The sequence below is a fragment of the Panicum virgatum genome, chromosome 3K (genome assembly GCF_016808335.1).
Source record: "Panicum virgatum strain AP13 chromosome 3K, P.virgatum_v5, whole genome shotgun sequence".
NCBI classification, from domain to species: Eukaryota; Viridiplantae; Streptophyta; class Magnoliopsida; order Poales; family Poaceae; genus Panicum; species Panicum virgatum.
The window spans coordinates 21,000,242-21,013,487 of record NC_053138.1 but is presented as its reverse complement, the minus strand read 5'-3'; the positions used below and the strand labels follow the sequence as shown (position 1 = coordinate 21,013,487).

At 42.9% G+C, this 13,246-nt stretch overlaps 1 long non-coding RNA gene across 2 annotated transcripts; it reads left to right on the top strand.

Annotated features, from left to right (window-relative positions):
* The first annotated feature begins 2,089 nt into the window (after positions 1-2,089).
* LOC120698289 lies at positions 2,090-4,878 on the top strand. 2 transcript variants are annotated; one of them, XR_005684792.1, is made up of 4 exons: positions 2,090-2,649; positions 2,809-3,221; positions 3,256-4,443; positions 4,545-4,878. It is a non-coding gene; the product is annotated as an uncharacterized LOC120698289 (long non-coding RNA). The 2 variants fall into 2 exon arrangements; XR_005684791.1 differs by having other exon boundaries at positions 2,809-4,443.
* Positions 4,879-13,246: the final 8,368 nt, after the last annotated feature.

Below are 13,246 nucleotides of genomic sequence, written 5' to 3'. Positions count from 1 at the left end.
CCAAAGATAAGAAATTAAGCAAGCCAACATAGTTCACAACATATTACAAACCGAGGTTCTAGTTCAAACACAAGTTCATGCAGGCGAAAAGATAACCACGCAATGCAAAAAGTCCAACACACACGCATCGAGTTTAAACACAAATTAAACAAAGTTCAATGCAACGAATAAAACACATGAGCTCCCCCTAAACCACTCTCCCCTAAATAACTCATCCATATCTCTCCCCCTTTGGCATCAATTTCAAAAAAAATCCATCAATCATCCATCAGCGGCGGAGGCGGAGGCGGCGGGTAGAACGGCTGATGCGGATAGAACTGAGGAGGAGGCACTGGAGCTGGATACACTGAGTAGAAATGATTTGAAAAGCCCGTGAATGTTTTGTTGAACGTGTTGAAACTCTGCTGCAACTGCTGCTGGCGCTCCACAAGCTGCTCATACTGCTCAGAAGAAGGCAAGTCATCAAAGTGAGAATCCAAGGCTGCAATGTCTAAGTGCAAACTCTCATGAACATTCTGCAACTGAGTCATCATGGGCTGATACATGGTGTTCTGAATATGCTGCCCAAAGGACTGAAATCCTGCATTCATGTGCTGCTGAAAATTTTGACCCATGTTCTGAAATCCCAAGTTCATCTGATTCTGCATCTGAGTTGCAAGCCCCTCAATTTGAGTATTCATGTTCTGCTGCATGCTTGCAAGTATGGATCAAAGTATCCAGCTGGAGGCATCCACTGCTGCTACATAGGAGGTGGAAGAGGTGGCATGGGCTGCTGCTGTGCATCTCCACCCATATCTGCTGCATCACCATTATTCTCATTTTCATCACCTTCAGACTCAGGCTCAGGAGGGAATGGAGTCAATGGCCTTTGGAGAAATGCAGTCTCATTCTTGAATGGTCTAAATGGAGTATGCTTGCACCCACAAGGACCCCTAAAGTTGGTCTTGGCCTTAATTATAGACATGATATAGGGAGCAAAGTATAGATTCATCTTAAGATTTAGCCTCAACTCTGCCATTTGATCCATGATGAGAGCAATAATGTTTATCTTGTCTCCATTCATGATATGAGAGATCACATTCCAATAGAGATCACGAACTTTATCTTTATTTTCACTCTTTGGCATGAAAGTGACTCTAGCAATCTTGTTTATCACAGCAGGATGATGTTTAAGACCATGAGTTTTACCAAGAGAACGACGAATTCCTGACCGAGCAGACTTATAAAACATGGGATAATCATCCTCATTCATAGGATTTTCCAGCACAATGTTGGCACTATCCTCAGCTGTAATAAACTCATAATCTAACTCATTTTCAGCAGCAAACTGAGCAAAAGTTGCATAATATGTCCTTTTTCCAGTGTTCCACCAAATTTTTTCTTCGACTAAGTCAATCTCTAAGGTTGCATAGAATTGGCAGATAATTGTCTCATTCCAATAACATCTATGCTGAAAGAAATTTGTTAATCCCATACTTTCAAATCTAGGCACTAAATCAGCCATGACTGCTTGATTACTCATATATGCTAGGTCAATAGTATGATGATTGAACACTGTTTTCTTGAGCATATGACCAAAAAGACATCTTGTTGTACCTGAGTTTTGAAGAACAACACATTTGTATCCCGGTCTTGATGGAGTTGATTTACTGATCTTGCATTGGCATAGGATTCAGCTGTCCAACGTCTGCCATGCAAGTTCATAGAGTGCACATCAATAACCTCGTCATCATCACTGCCATGAGCACCTTCCATAGACTCATCACTTTCAGCAGCAGAAGATTCTGCAGCCATGTCACTGAGATCAGGATCATAGTCTACATCATTTGGATCATCATCTCTTCTTTGCTTTTTTGATGCACTTGCGTTTTTTATCTTTGATGTAGCAGCGGAGAAAAACTTTCGAACGGGCCTGAGTATCAAGAAAATATCCATAAGAGTCATATATATATATAGTAGCTCTATTGAATAACCTGGGTATGGAATAAGCTAATCCATACTCGACCAAACTCGAGCCCGAGCCCGAGCCGACCCCGCGCCGAGCTCCCCCCACCCGTCCAGTTTTTCTCCTCGCCGGTTCCCAGATGGTCACCCCCAGCTCGTTACAGATCGTGGCCGCGATCTCGTCTTCCTGCGCCACCTGCTCTCCCGTCTTACCCGGCGTCGCCTGCTCTCCCGTCCTGCCCTGTGCCGCCGGCGACCGTGCCGCCCCGGCGAGCTGCACCCCTCACCGACCGACACGCACCCCCGCCCTATCCCACGCCGCCAGCTCGTTTCCGATTTTGCATACCCTGATTTTTCCCCACAGTTGTCGGTTTCCAATTAGATCGATCATTCCACTTCGCTCCTCCCGTCGCCATCGACGGTTCCGTGCTCTGCGAGTTCGATCTATTTTTTCCAGCCGCCGTCGACCCCTAGGAGAGCTCCTTCCGATGGCGTCGGAGGCCTGCCACCTGATCCGCTTGGCTTGCCTTCCACTCCGTATGAGCTCCCTCAGCACACGCGGGAGCTTCCATCTCCGTGCCCTTGCGCTAGACCCGTGTGGCAGCAAGGCGTCGATTGCGAGTTTCCTCACGCCCGGCACCGGCAGCTTCCTCCTCACCTCGAGCAGTTGAACGCTTTGGAGATCCACCGGCCCAGGTACACAAGGTGCGCCTCCACCCCTGTCGTATTTGATTCCCCAAATTTTTTTCTCGATTTCTTGTATAGGTATGTACCAGGATGAGCTCGTTTTAGGTGGCCGAATGTTCAGTTCCATCATCACCTCACCATCTTATAGCAGCTCAGGTATGTCCTTCATTTTGCCAGATCAGACCGACGTGGAGCAGCTCAGAAGAGTTTCAGATTTTTCGGATGAATCGCTGCTGATTCCCCCGCATGGTGCAATGTGCCATCTACCCTCACCCTTATTGGACAATTTCTATCATAGGTGCCGATGCTTTGTCCAGGTTGTAGTTCAAATTAGGTTGTTGTAAACGGTATCTGTGTGATTCTTATCCAACTTTCCCTTCCCTGTTCTTGTCAGTGTATCCTAACAAAATGTCGATCCGCAGGGTTGGTTCTCAACCGAGCAGTGGGGGGTGACGCCGCACCCACACGCTTCCATGATTTTCAGTCCGATCACTCCCGGGTACCAATGCAGGGGCACCCTCCCTTGAGCTGTGCAATGCATGGATGAGGTTCGGTATTGGGGGCTTTACATGCTTCGAGACGTAGACAAGGTTGCTGAATGCGCGCCTGTAGCCAGTAGACAAGGATGCGGTCACATGTACCCATGTATTTCAGTGTTGCTGCTCCTGCTTTAGCTGGAGACGATGGCCCCGAGCTCAACTAGTTAATGGGAGGACATCATGCGCCTGTCTCTTCTCTAATCGTGCCAACTGGTGTTTTAGCTAATACTGAAATTTTCATGAGGCAACCTGTTCAACTGACACTGATTAGGATTTACCAATGTTGGCATACTATCGAATCATGTGTATACCAATGTTAGATCATTGATTTACCCATTGTCGACAGCATCTACTTGTGAATCTGTATCCTAATGAACCATGCCCTGAGAGAAGAGGCTGTGAGCAAAATAACTATAGAAGATTGTATAAATAGAGTCAATGAAAAATAAACTTGTGCTCTGTTTATGAACGCAATCATGTACCAACCTTTAGCAAAATCTACTCAATTTTTTGATTAAATTTACATGAATCGACTGTCTGTGTTGCTAGCCTGACCTTGAACGGTTGCTCTTCAGCTGGCAGCACACTCGCTCAGTCTGAAATTCTGCATCACCTTTCTAATTTACCTGCACCTCTACTTGATTTGACTCCGCTGAAAAAAAATTCTAAGCAGGCCATTTGAGATCTGGTTGGTCTATATATTGCTTTATGATGTAATTACACACAATTTGCTGCTGTTTGACTCCTGATTCCTGAACCAAGCAATTTATTACCAATCATGGTTTTCCACTTTTCCTGTAGAGTGTTGGCTGTTGAGTACCTGTTTAGTGGCTTCAGGCCAATGTTATTGATTCTATAATGGAGATTAATCATTTTTGATACCGTCACACTAGCCCATGCAGCACACATTTAACTGAACAATCATAGCTCTGCCTAATTTAACAATAGTATACTGACAAATTTATACGCAATGCACTATTTAATAGTTACTAATTAGCTAATCATGTAAATGGTAAACAAACACACCTTTGTTCTGTACTAACACTATTGCTGAGGATCTTTGTTTCTGCAGATGTGCAGAGGAAGGAGATGAATGTGGAAGGCCACCAGGGAGGCTACCATCAATAATTGCAACGACACAACTTACATGTTTCTTTTATTTCATATCATCAGCTCTTGAAAACATTTCTTATTTGAATGTGTCCGGGAACTTCTATAGTTTGATGTGCTTAGTCCGGCCCCTCACATATCGCAAATCTGCTGCATAGTTGCAGTAAGTATCTCTATATAAATTGTCTGCATATCAGAGCCGTGGGCTAGTAGCCGAGCAATCAGTAGCTGTCAGCTCATCATTTATGCTTGTATATTGTGCAGAAGGCCGGCTGCAAGGACTGCTTTGCTGGAGTTGCTTTGCCGGAGATCGGGGCCTGGAGATGTTTGCTTGCCAAAAATCTCACGCACAGGAGTGTTGTAACTGGAGGAGTTCCTTGCTTGCTTGCCGAAGATGGCGGGTGGATGGTTAAATTTAGATTAGAGGCATAGAGCGGGTGTACTTCGTACACCAAATATCAATTTGTCAATCATATACGAATGAAAACCGTAGGCTCTGGATCATAAATGCTGTATTTTGTTTTATGTAGAGGCCTATGGTGAAATCATGAATCCTAAGGTTTTTAATCAGAGACTTGCATTTTATTGTGACACCAAAGTGTTCTGTATACAAAATCTTTGTTGGCTAATTATAAACAGTCATTTTTTCCAAAAGTAAATCAAAGAGCCACGTGAAGGCAGAACATGGAGTACAAACGGAAATCATTTGCTTTTGATCATAAATACTCGTATTCTAATTCGTAATGATGGCCACTTGGTAGGAACATCGAATTCCATGGGGGTGAGACGAATTGACGGAGACGTGCGCAGGAGACGAAAACTGCCGCTCGGTCCACCGGCCCACAGGCGTGGAAGTTGACGATGGACGAGAAAAACAGGACGCCGGCGCGGGACTCTACGGAAGTGCGGATGGCTCGGGTACGGAATAACTATTACATACCCAGGGTACTGAACAGCGGTGTCCTATATATATATATTCCATCTATCTCAAACCAGAAGAGACAACAGCAAACTGTAGGCGGGCGGACCATCCGCTGGGAATGGGCGGACAGTCCGCCTGGTCTGCGCGGACCGTCCGCCGGGTCCGGCCGGACCGTCCGCGGCCTACAGTGCAGGCGCGCGAGAACAAAAGTCGCCCTTCACTTTGAATCATCAAAACTCGAGTTTAATCCAAAATCCACTGACCAAAATTTAACCCTAACTTCTCCATGATACTAGCAACAAGTTCCTCCAACTAATTTCATGAATCCATGGCCCAAAAACAGATCAGAGGCTCAAACCCTAACTCCTTCCATTGATAAAATCCAAGAACATGAGAGAGGGATTTGACAAAATATCGATGGGACATGGTGGAGGAGCTCGCGGAGAGTCCGGAGATGTGCTCGGACCGTCCGGGAACCACGCCAAAATGCCCTTTCCTTGGAGTCCTTTTCACATGCTTGAGGGTATGAGAGAGAGAGAGCTTGAGAGCATGTGTGGTCGGTTTGAGAAAGAAGAAAGAGACATGAGCATAAAAGCCTCCCGGCCCGGCTGGTCCCACGCGGGATCCACAGTGGCGGACCGTCCGCAGTGTCCTGGCGGACCGTCCGCTGGGTCCTTATTTTCTTCTTTTCTTTCTTTTTTTATTCTTCATTGATAAGCGCGGACCGTCCGCGTTCCTGTGGCGGACCGTCCGCCTCATACCCTTCCAGACACAAGATTTCTGCCAACTTTCTATCCAAAAAATCCATCAACGGGCAGACAGTCCACCTCTTACCTGCGGACTGTCCGCTATGCACTTTCCAGGCAGCCCAGAATTCCTCTTAAAATTCCACGAATTGAAATTTGATTTGGGATCATTGCTCATAGAAAATTCTAAAAATTGTAAAACCAGTGGGAAGACCTTCATAGGAGTAATGTATACATATTTGATCAAGAAAATCGAATAAAACTTGCAAGATCAAGACAAGCTCAAAAATAGCCCAAAAATGCACCAAAAGTACTAGAAATGCAAACGAAGGAATGTATAAGAGAGCCAAATAGCATATGCAATTGATATCAAGCCACATTTGAGAAGTCAATGACATTAAGCTCATTTCTCAACTTGCAAAACCGATTTTCATCCAAAGGCTTAGTGAATATGTCCGCTAATTGATCTTCGGTGCCTACTCCATCCATTTTGATATCTCCCTTGTTCACATAATCTCTAAGAAAATGATGGCGAATATCAATATGCTTCGTTCTTGAATGTTGAACCGGATTTGATGCAATCTTCACAGCACTTTCATTGTCACATAACAAGAGAATTTCCTTGAATTTCACACCAAAGTCAAGAAAAGTTTGCTTCATCCATAATAATTGAGCACAACAACTTCCGGCTGAAATATACTCCGCTTCTGTGGTTGAGAGAGCAACTGAATTTTGTTTCTTTGAAGACCAAGAAACAAGAGACATTCCAAGAAATTGACAACCATCAGAAGTGCTTTTTCTATCAACCTTGCATCCGGCATAATCCGAATCCGAATATCCAACCAATTCAAAGTGAGCACCCTTTGGATACCATAATCCAACATTTGGAGTGAACTCCAAATATCTCAAGATACGCTTGACAGCGGTCAAATGATATTCTCTTGGGGCAGCTTGAAATCTAGCACACATACAAACACTAAACATGATGTCGGGCCTAGATGCAGTCAAATAAAGCAAACTCCCAATCATGGATCTATAAAGCTTTTGGTCAACTGGATTACCACCCTCACCAAGATCAAGATGTCCATTTGTAGCCATAGGTGTCTTGATAGGTTTAGCATCCTCCATACCAAATTTCTTCAAGATATCCTTCACATATTTAGATTGGCACACAAATGTGACTTCCTTGAGTTGCTTGATTTGAAGTCCAAGAAAGAAACTCAATTCACCAATCATGGACATTTCAAATTCCCTAAACATCATGTCACTAAATTACTCACAAAAACTTGGGTTAGTAGAACCAAAGATAATATCATCAACATAAATTTGGCAAACAAACAAGTCTTTTCCAATAGATTTAGTGAACAATGTAGTGTCAACCTTCCCAATTTTGAAGCCCTTAGAAACAAGAAAATCGCTTAGTCTCTCATACCAAGCTCGAGGAGCTTGCTTAAGACCATAGAGAGCTTTAGACCACTTGTACGCATAATTTGGCATTTTAGGATCCTCAAACCCGAGATGTTGTTCAACATACACTAGTTCACTAATTCTACCATTTAAAAAAGCACTCTTCACATCCATTTGAAAAAGTTTTATATTATGTGAGCATGCATAAGCTAGCAAGATCCTTATGGCTTCAAGTCTAGCAACGGGAGCAAAAGTTTCACCGAAATCCAAACCTTCAACTTGAGTGAAGCCTTGAGCCACCAATCTTGCCTTGTTTCTCACCACAATTCCATCTTCATTTTGCTTGTTTCGAAAGACCCATTTAGTACCAATAACATTATAATTCTTGGGCCTCTCAACTAAATCCCAAACTTGATTCCGGGTGAAGTTATTCAACTCTTCATGCATGGCATTTACCCAATCCGGATCCATGAGTGCTTCATCTACACGGTTAGGCTCAAACGAAGATACAAAAGAATAGTGTTCACAAAATGAAGCAATACGAGATCGTGTTTGAACACCCTTACTAATGTCACCCATGATTTGATCCACGGGGTGATCCTTTGCAACAGCATGATGAACTCTAGGTGGAGCTATGGGCTCTTGAGTAAATGTAGATGGTGAGGTAGATGAGCCCGGTTGATCTTGGGCTTGAGAATCATCATCATGAGTAGCTTGATCAATTTGTTGAGCTTGATCATTTGAAGTAGAAGTAGAGGTAGATGGAATCACCCTAATAGGAAAAGATAAATTATTTTCTTCCTCTTCTTCTCTTGGTCGAATATCACCAATTGACATATTTTTCATTGCATTTCTCAATCCATCACTTCTCACATCATCAAGTTTATCTTTTTCTTCATGTGAGCCTTGAGTTTCATCAAACTCCACATCATACACTTCTTCAATAATACCATGAGTTTTATTATAAACCCGATAAGCCTTGCTACAAGATGAGTATCCAAGAAGAAATCCTTCATCACACTTGCTTTGGAACTTTGATAACCGAGTTCCTTTCCTTAGAATATAGCACTTGCAACCAAAGACTCGAAAATAAGAAATATTTGGCTTCCTTCCAACTAGCAGCTCATACGGTGTTTTGTCATGAACTCTATGACAATATAGCCTATTTGAAGCATGACAAGCGGTGTTAATTGGCTCAGCCCAAAAACTATCAGAAACATTGTACTCGGAGAGCATTGATCTTGCCATATCAAACAAGGTTCTATTCTTTCTCTCAACAAGACCATTTTGTTCTGGTGTGTACTTGGATGAGAACTCATGCTTGATCCCCTTGTCATCACACAACTCTTCAACTCTTGTGTTTCTAAATTCACTTCCATTATCACTTCTTACTTTCTTCACTTTGAGATCAAATTCATTTTCGGCCCTTGTCAAGAATTTCTTCAAAGTGTCATAAGTGTCGGCCTTATCATTTAGAAAGAATACCCAAGAGTATCTTGAGTAATCATCCACAATCACAAGACAATAACAATTTCCTCCAATGCTTCTATATGTAGTAGGAGCAAATAAATCCATATGCAATAATTCCAATGGTCTTGAGGTTGACATAGTACTTTTGGAGGGATGTGAATTTCCAACTTGCTTTTCGGCTTGACAAGCACTGCATAATTTATCCTTCTCAAACTTCACATTTTTCAACCCAACAACTAAATCATATTTCAAGAGCCGGTTGAGTTGTTTCATGCCAACATGCGCAAGTCTTTTATGCCATAACCAACCCATAGATGATATTGAGAATAGACATGTTGTCAACTTTGCATCATCGGAAGATAAATCCACAAGGTAAATAGTGTCATGTCTAAAGCCCTTGAAAATTTGATCTTTACCATCCAAACTAGTCACTTCTACACTATCACTAGTGAAAGAGCATTTGTACCCTTGATCACAAAGTTGAGTAACTGACAAAAGATAGAACTTAAGTGAATCAACTAGCAACACATTTGAGAGAGAGTGATCATTTGAGATAGCAATTTTAACAACTCCTTCAACTTTGCCTCGGCTATTATCTCCAAAGATTATGTCAGTATAGCCAACAACATTTTCTTCAAGAGAGGAGAACATACTTGGATCACCGGTCATATGTTGAGTGCATCCACAATCAAGCACCTAATGTCTTCCTCCGGCCTTGTAGTTCACCTTCACGAAAGTAGTTCTTGTTTGAACAAAGGTTGCCCTTTCCTTCTTGGGAATGTATCCAAAACTTTTTTTGTTCATTGAGAATTTTTGGTTTCCCCAACAATGATTGAATTTGGCCATTTGACCATAGCATTTTCTCAAATCATTGTTCAAGCAAGTGACCTCCTTCTTCTACAATTCATTCTTCACAATGAGTGACTCATCACAAGAGGGTCTATTACTTGAGCATGAAAAGTCACTTGAGCTACAAGATGGGTTAGTTGAACTAGAAGCATAACACTTATCATTGATTAAATCACAATTAACACCAATACTCAATGTTGCCTTATTTTCTTGAGCAAGCAAAGTGTTGTGAGCTTCCTCAAGCATCTCATGAGTTTATTTGAGATTCTCTTGAGAGGTATTTAGCTCTTCATAGGATGCTTGAAGTGAGGTGAATTTCAACTTCAAGTCCTTCAACTTTGCCTTTTCTCTGCTCATGAATTCATCAGCATCATTTAGCATTTCAACAAGATCATCATAAGTGAGTTCATCAAGTTCACCATCTTGTAATACCTTTTTACCACCTTTTGCCATAAGGCAATGTGATGTGGAGAAGAGTGAAGGAGCCTCCTTGATGGCGATTTTGGCAACACGTTTGGATGGCTTGTCATCATCATCATCATCATCGAAGCTTGCATCGGAATCCCACTCAACAAAATAGGCTTGACCATTTTTCTTCCGCTTGATGAATCTCTTCTTTTTCTAGTCATCATCTTTCTTGCCCTTCTTGTTCTTGTCATTTTTCTTGTTTGAACAATTGATAATGATGTGACCTTCTTCACCAAACTCAAAACACTTCTTGTTGACGAAGGCATTTTTCTTTGAATATTGACCGTTTTCTTCCATAGCTCTTCTTGCTCATGAATTTGTTGAATCTCTTTACAAAAAGAGCCATCTCTTCATCCGACTCATCCTCATTACAATCTTCATCATTTTCTCCTTTGGAGGATTGTGCCTTGAAAGCCACACTCTTCTTTTTCTCATCATTTGTCACTCTATGCACTTCATCTTGCGACTTCTTGAACATGTCATGAGTGAGCACTGCTCCCAAAACTTGTGTGGGAGTTGTGGTCTTCAAATTTGATCTCACTAGCAAAGTTACTATAGTATCATATCTCTCCGGAAGACCCTTGTGAGAGAAATCCTCATCCAGGACGTCAAACCCAAGACCCTTGAGATCATTCACAATGTCATTCAACTGGTTGAACATCTCGGGCACACTTTCTTCTTTCTTCATGGCAAATTCACTAAATTTTTCCTTGAACACATACAATTTTGCATCTTTCACACTTAAGGTATCCTCATGAATTTCCATAAGTTTCTTCAATATCTCATTAGCATTAGTGAGACCCTTGACTCGGTTGAACTCACTAGCATCAAGAGCACTAAACACCACATTCACGACTTGATCATTGAGTAAATCATTCTCTTCATCTAGAGGTGTCAATTTTTTCTCATTAAGAATGACATATATATCATTCACAATTCTCCATATTTTCCTACTCAAGGCCTTGAGATAAGATGTCATCCTAACTTTCCAATAATCATAATTGTTTCCATCAAAGTTAGGTAGCTTCCCAACATGAATTCCATTTTCACTAGTCATTATCCTTACTCCGGGATGATTAAATCCTTGTTAATGGAGTACTTAGCATTGATACCACTTGTAGGATCAAGGACACCGACTAGAGGGGGGTGAATAGTCGATTTTAAACTTCATACACAAACACTATAGAAATTTAATTAGTAAAACAAGTGAGCTTCTACTTCTAGCAAGACCTATCACTAGTTGGGTTTGCAACCTAGGATGACAAGAGATCATCCAAGCACTAGGAAAGTAAATTGCTCAAAATAAATTGCAAGAATTGAAATGAGCAAAGAAATAACAGAGCTTGAGACAAGAGTTTTTTCCGTGGTGTCGATGACTTGCCGGTCACCCCTAATCCACATTGAGGTGGATTCAAAGAATCAATAGTTCCTCTATCAAGACTTCCCTTGATCTTGAGCCGGCTTGAATCAATGAACCTCTCCAAACCTCGATTCTACTAGAGTTGCTCTTCGCCACTCCGACGAGGTGAGCACAACGACCTCTCACAACCAATTTCGGGGCTCCTCCACAATCTCCTTGAAGGGCTCCACGAAATCAACTCCTCCAAGCCGTCTAGGGAGCGGCAACTCCCAAGAGTAACAAGTCGATGATGCTTACTTGAAGATTCCCTAGTGTCACAAAGCTCAAACTCTTAATGCAATGCACTAGGATGCCCTCACACTCACAAGAATGCAATCCCTAAGCAAAGAGTGTGTGAGAGAGGGGGAAACTAGCTCTAGTATGTCAAGAAAGCTTTCCAAGAGGCCAAGAGAGCTCCCCCACGGCCGGATGTGTGATATATATAGAGTACCCCTCGGGATCTAGCCATTAGGTTCAAAACGCGTGAAAACAGGGATTTCGCGAACTGTCCGCCTTAGACAGACCGGACTGTCCGCCGGTCAAAGCTAATGGCTAGAAATGCAATCATTACATGTCAGAGTCAACCGTTACAGCTCATCGCAGACTGTCCGCGCCCTAGGGGCGGACCGTCCGCCGTTCAAAACTTCAGCCACTCAGAGAGACCATTGTTTCTGGAAAACTTTAAGAAGGGGGGGGGGACCGTCCGCTCTTTACTTCGTGTGGGCCACCAGAAACTCGAATTTCTATCCAGAAACCATATGTTAGGGGGTGGACCGTCCGCCCTTCATTTTGGAGCACAACACAGAAACTTGAAGTTTCTGTCCAGGAAAAAGATGTTAGTGGGCGGACCGTCCGCCCCTGAGGGCCAGACCGTCCGCCCTTATACATTTCAGCGCAACATAGAAACACCTGTTTCTGTCCAAGTACAGAGAAGGAGGGGTGGACTGTCCGCCCCACAGAAGTGGACTGTCTACCCCTAGCATTCAGCACACAAAAACAAGCCAAGTTACCATTTTCTCAAAGACGTTGTTAGCCCTCATGCATGCAACTAAAGTTTGAGCAAAATGGCACTAAAGAATAGTCAAGCAAGGGCACAACGACCCTTCTTTATAGTATGACTATTTATCCTATCAAACCGGTCATATATCATCCTTTAATCACCTTATGATCGGCAAAATATATAGAAAAGCCCTAACATATACCTTTGCCTTGAGTTTCTCCTTTGAATCGTTATCTCCAATTCTTTTCATGGCTCCCACTCATGTGCATATTCTCATGGACCAACCTTACATACAAATTCTCTCAAGAAATCATTACTCCATAAATGTTGTCATTAATTACCAAAACAAGACATGCCGCGTCATGGCGGGTCCAGCGTTGCGCGGAGCGGGCGTGCCGAGGCTCCATACCGTATCTTTGTCTAGTGGGCCTTGGGTGGGCTCCGACGCTCCATCGTGACTTTGGGCTCGGAGAGCTCGTCGCGCTCGATCTAGGCCTTGCACAAAACTAGTGGCCCAGAATGTGTGTGTCTTCGGCTTGGGCTCGTGATCCTCAAGCCCTCGCCAAAATTCAAATTTATCAACGGCGCGTCTTTCCCAACCGAGTGTGGATTTTATGAACACGGGTCAGATGCCCACGCAGCGATCCAACCGTTCGTCTGTGGTGTGCGTGGAGATGCGCGTGCGATGAAGTTTTCATTAACGCT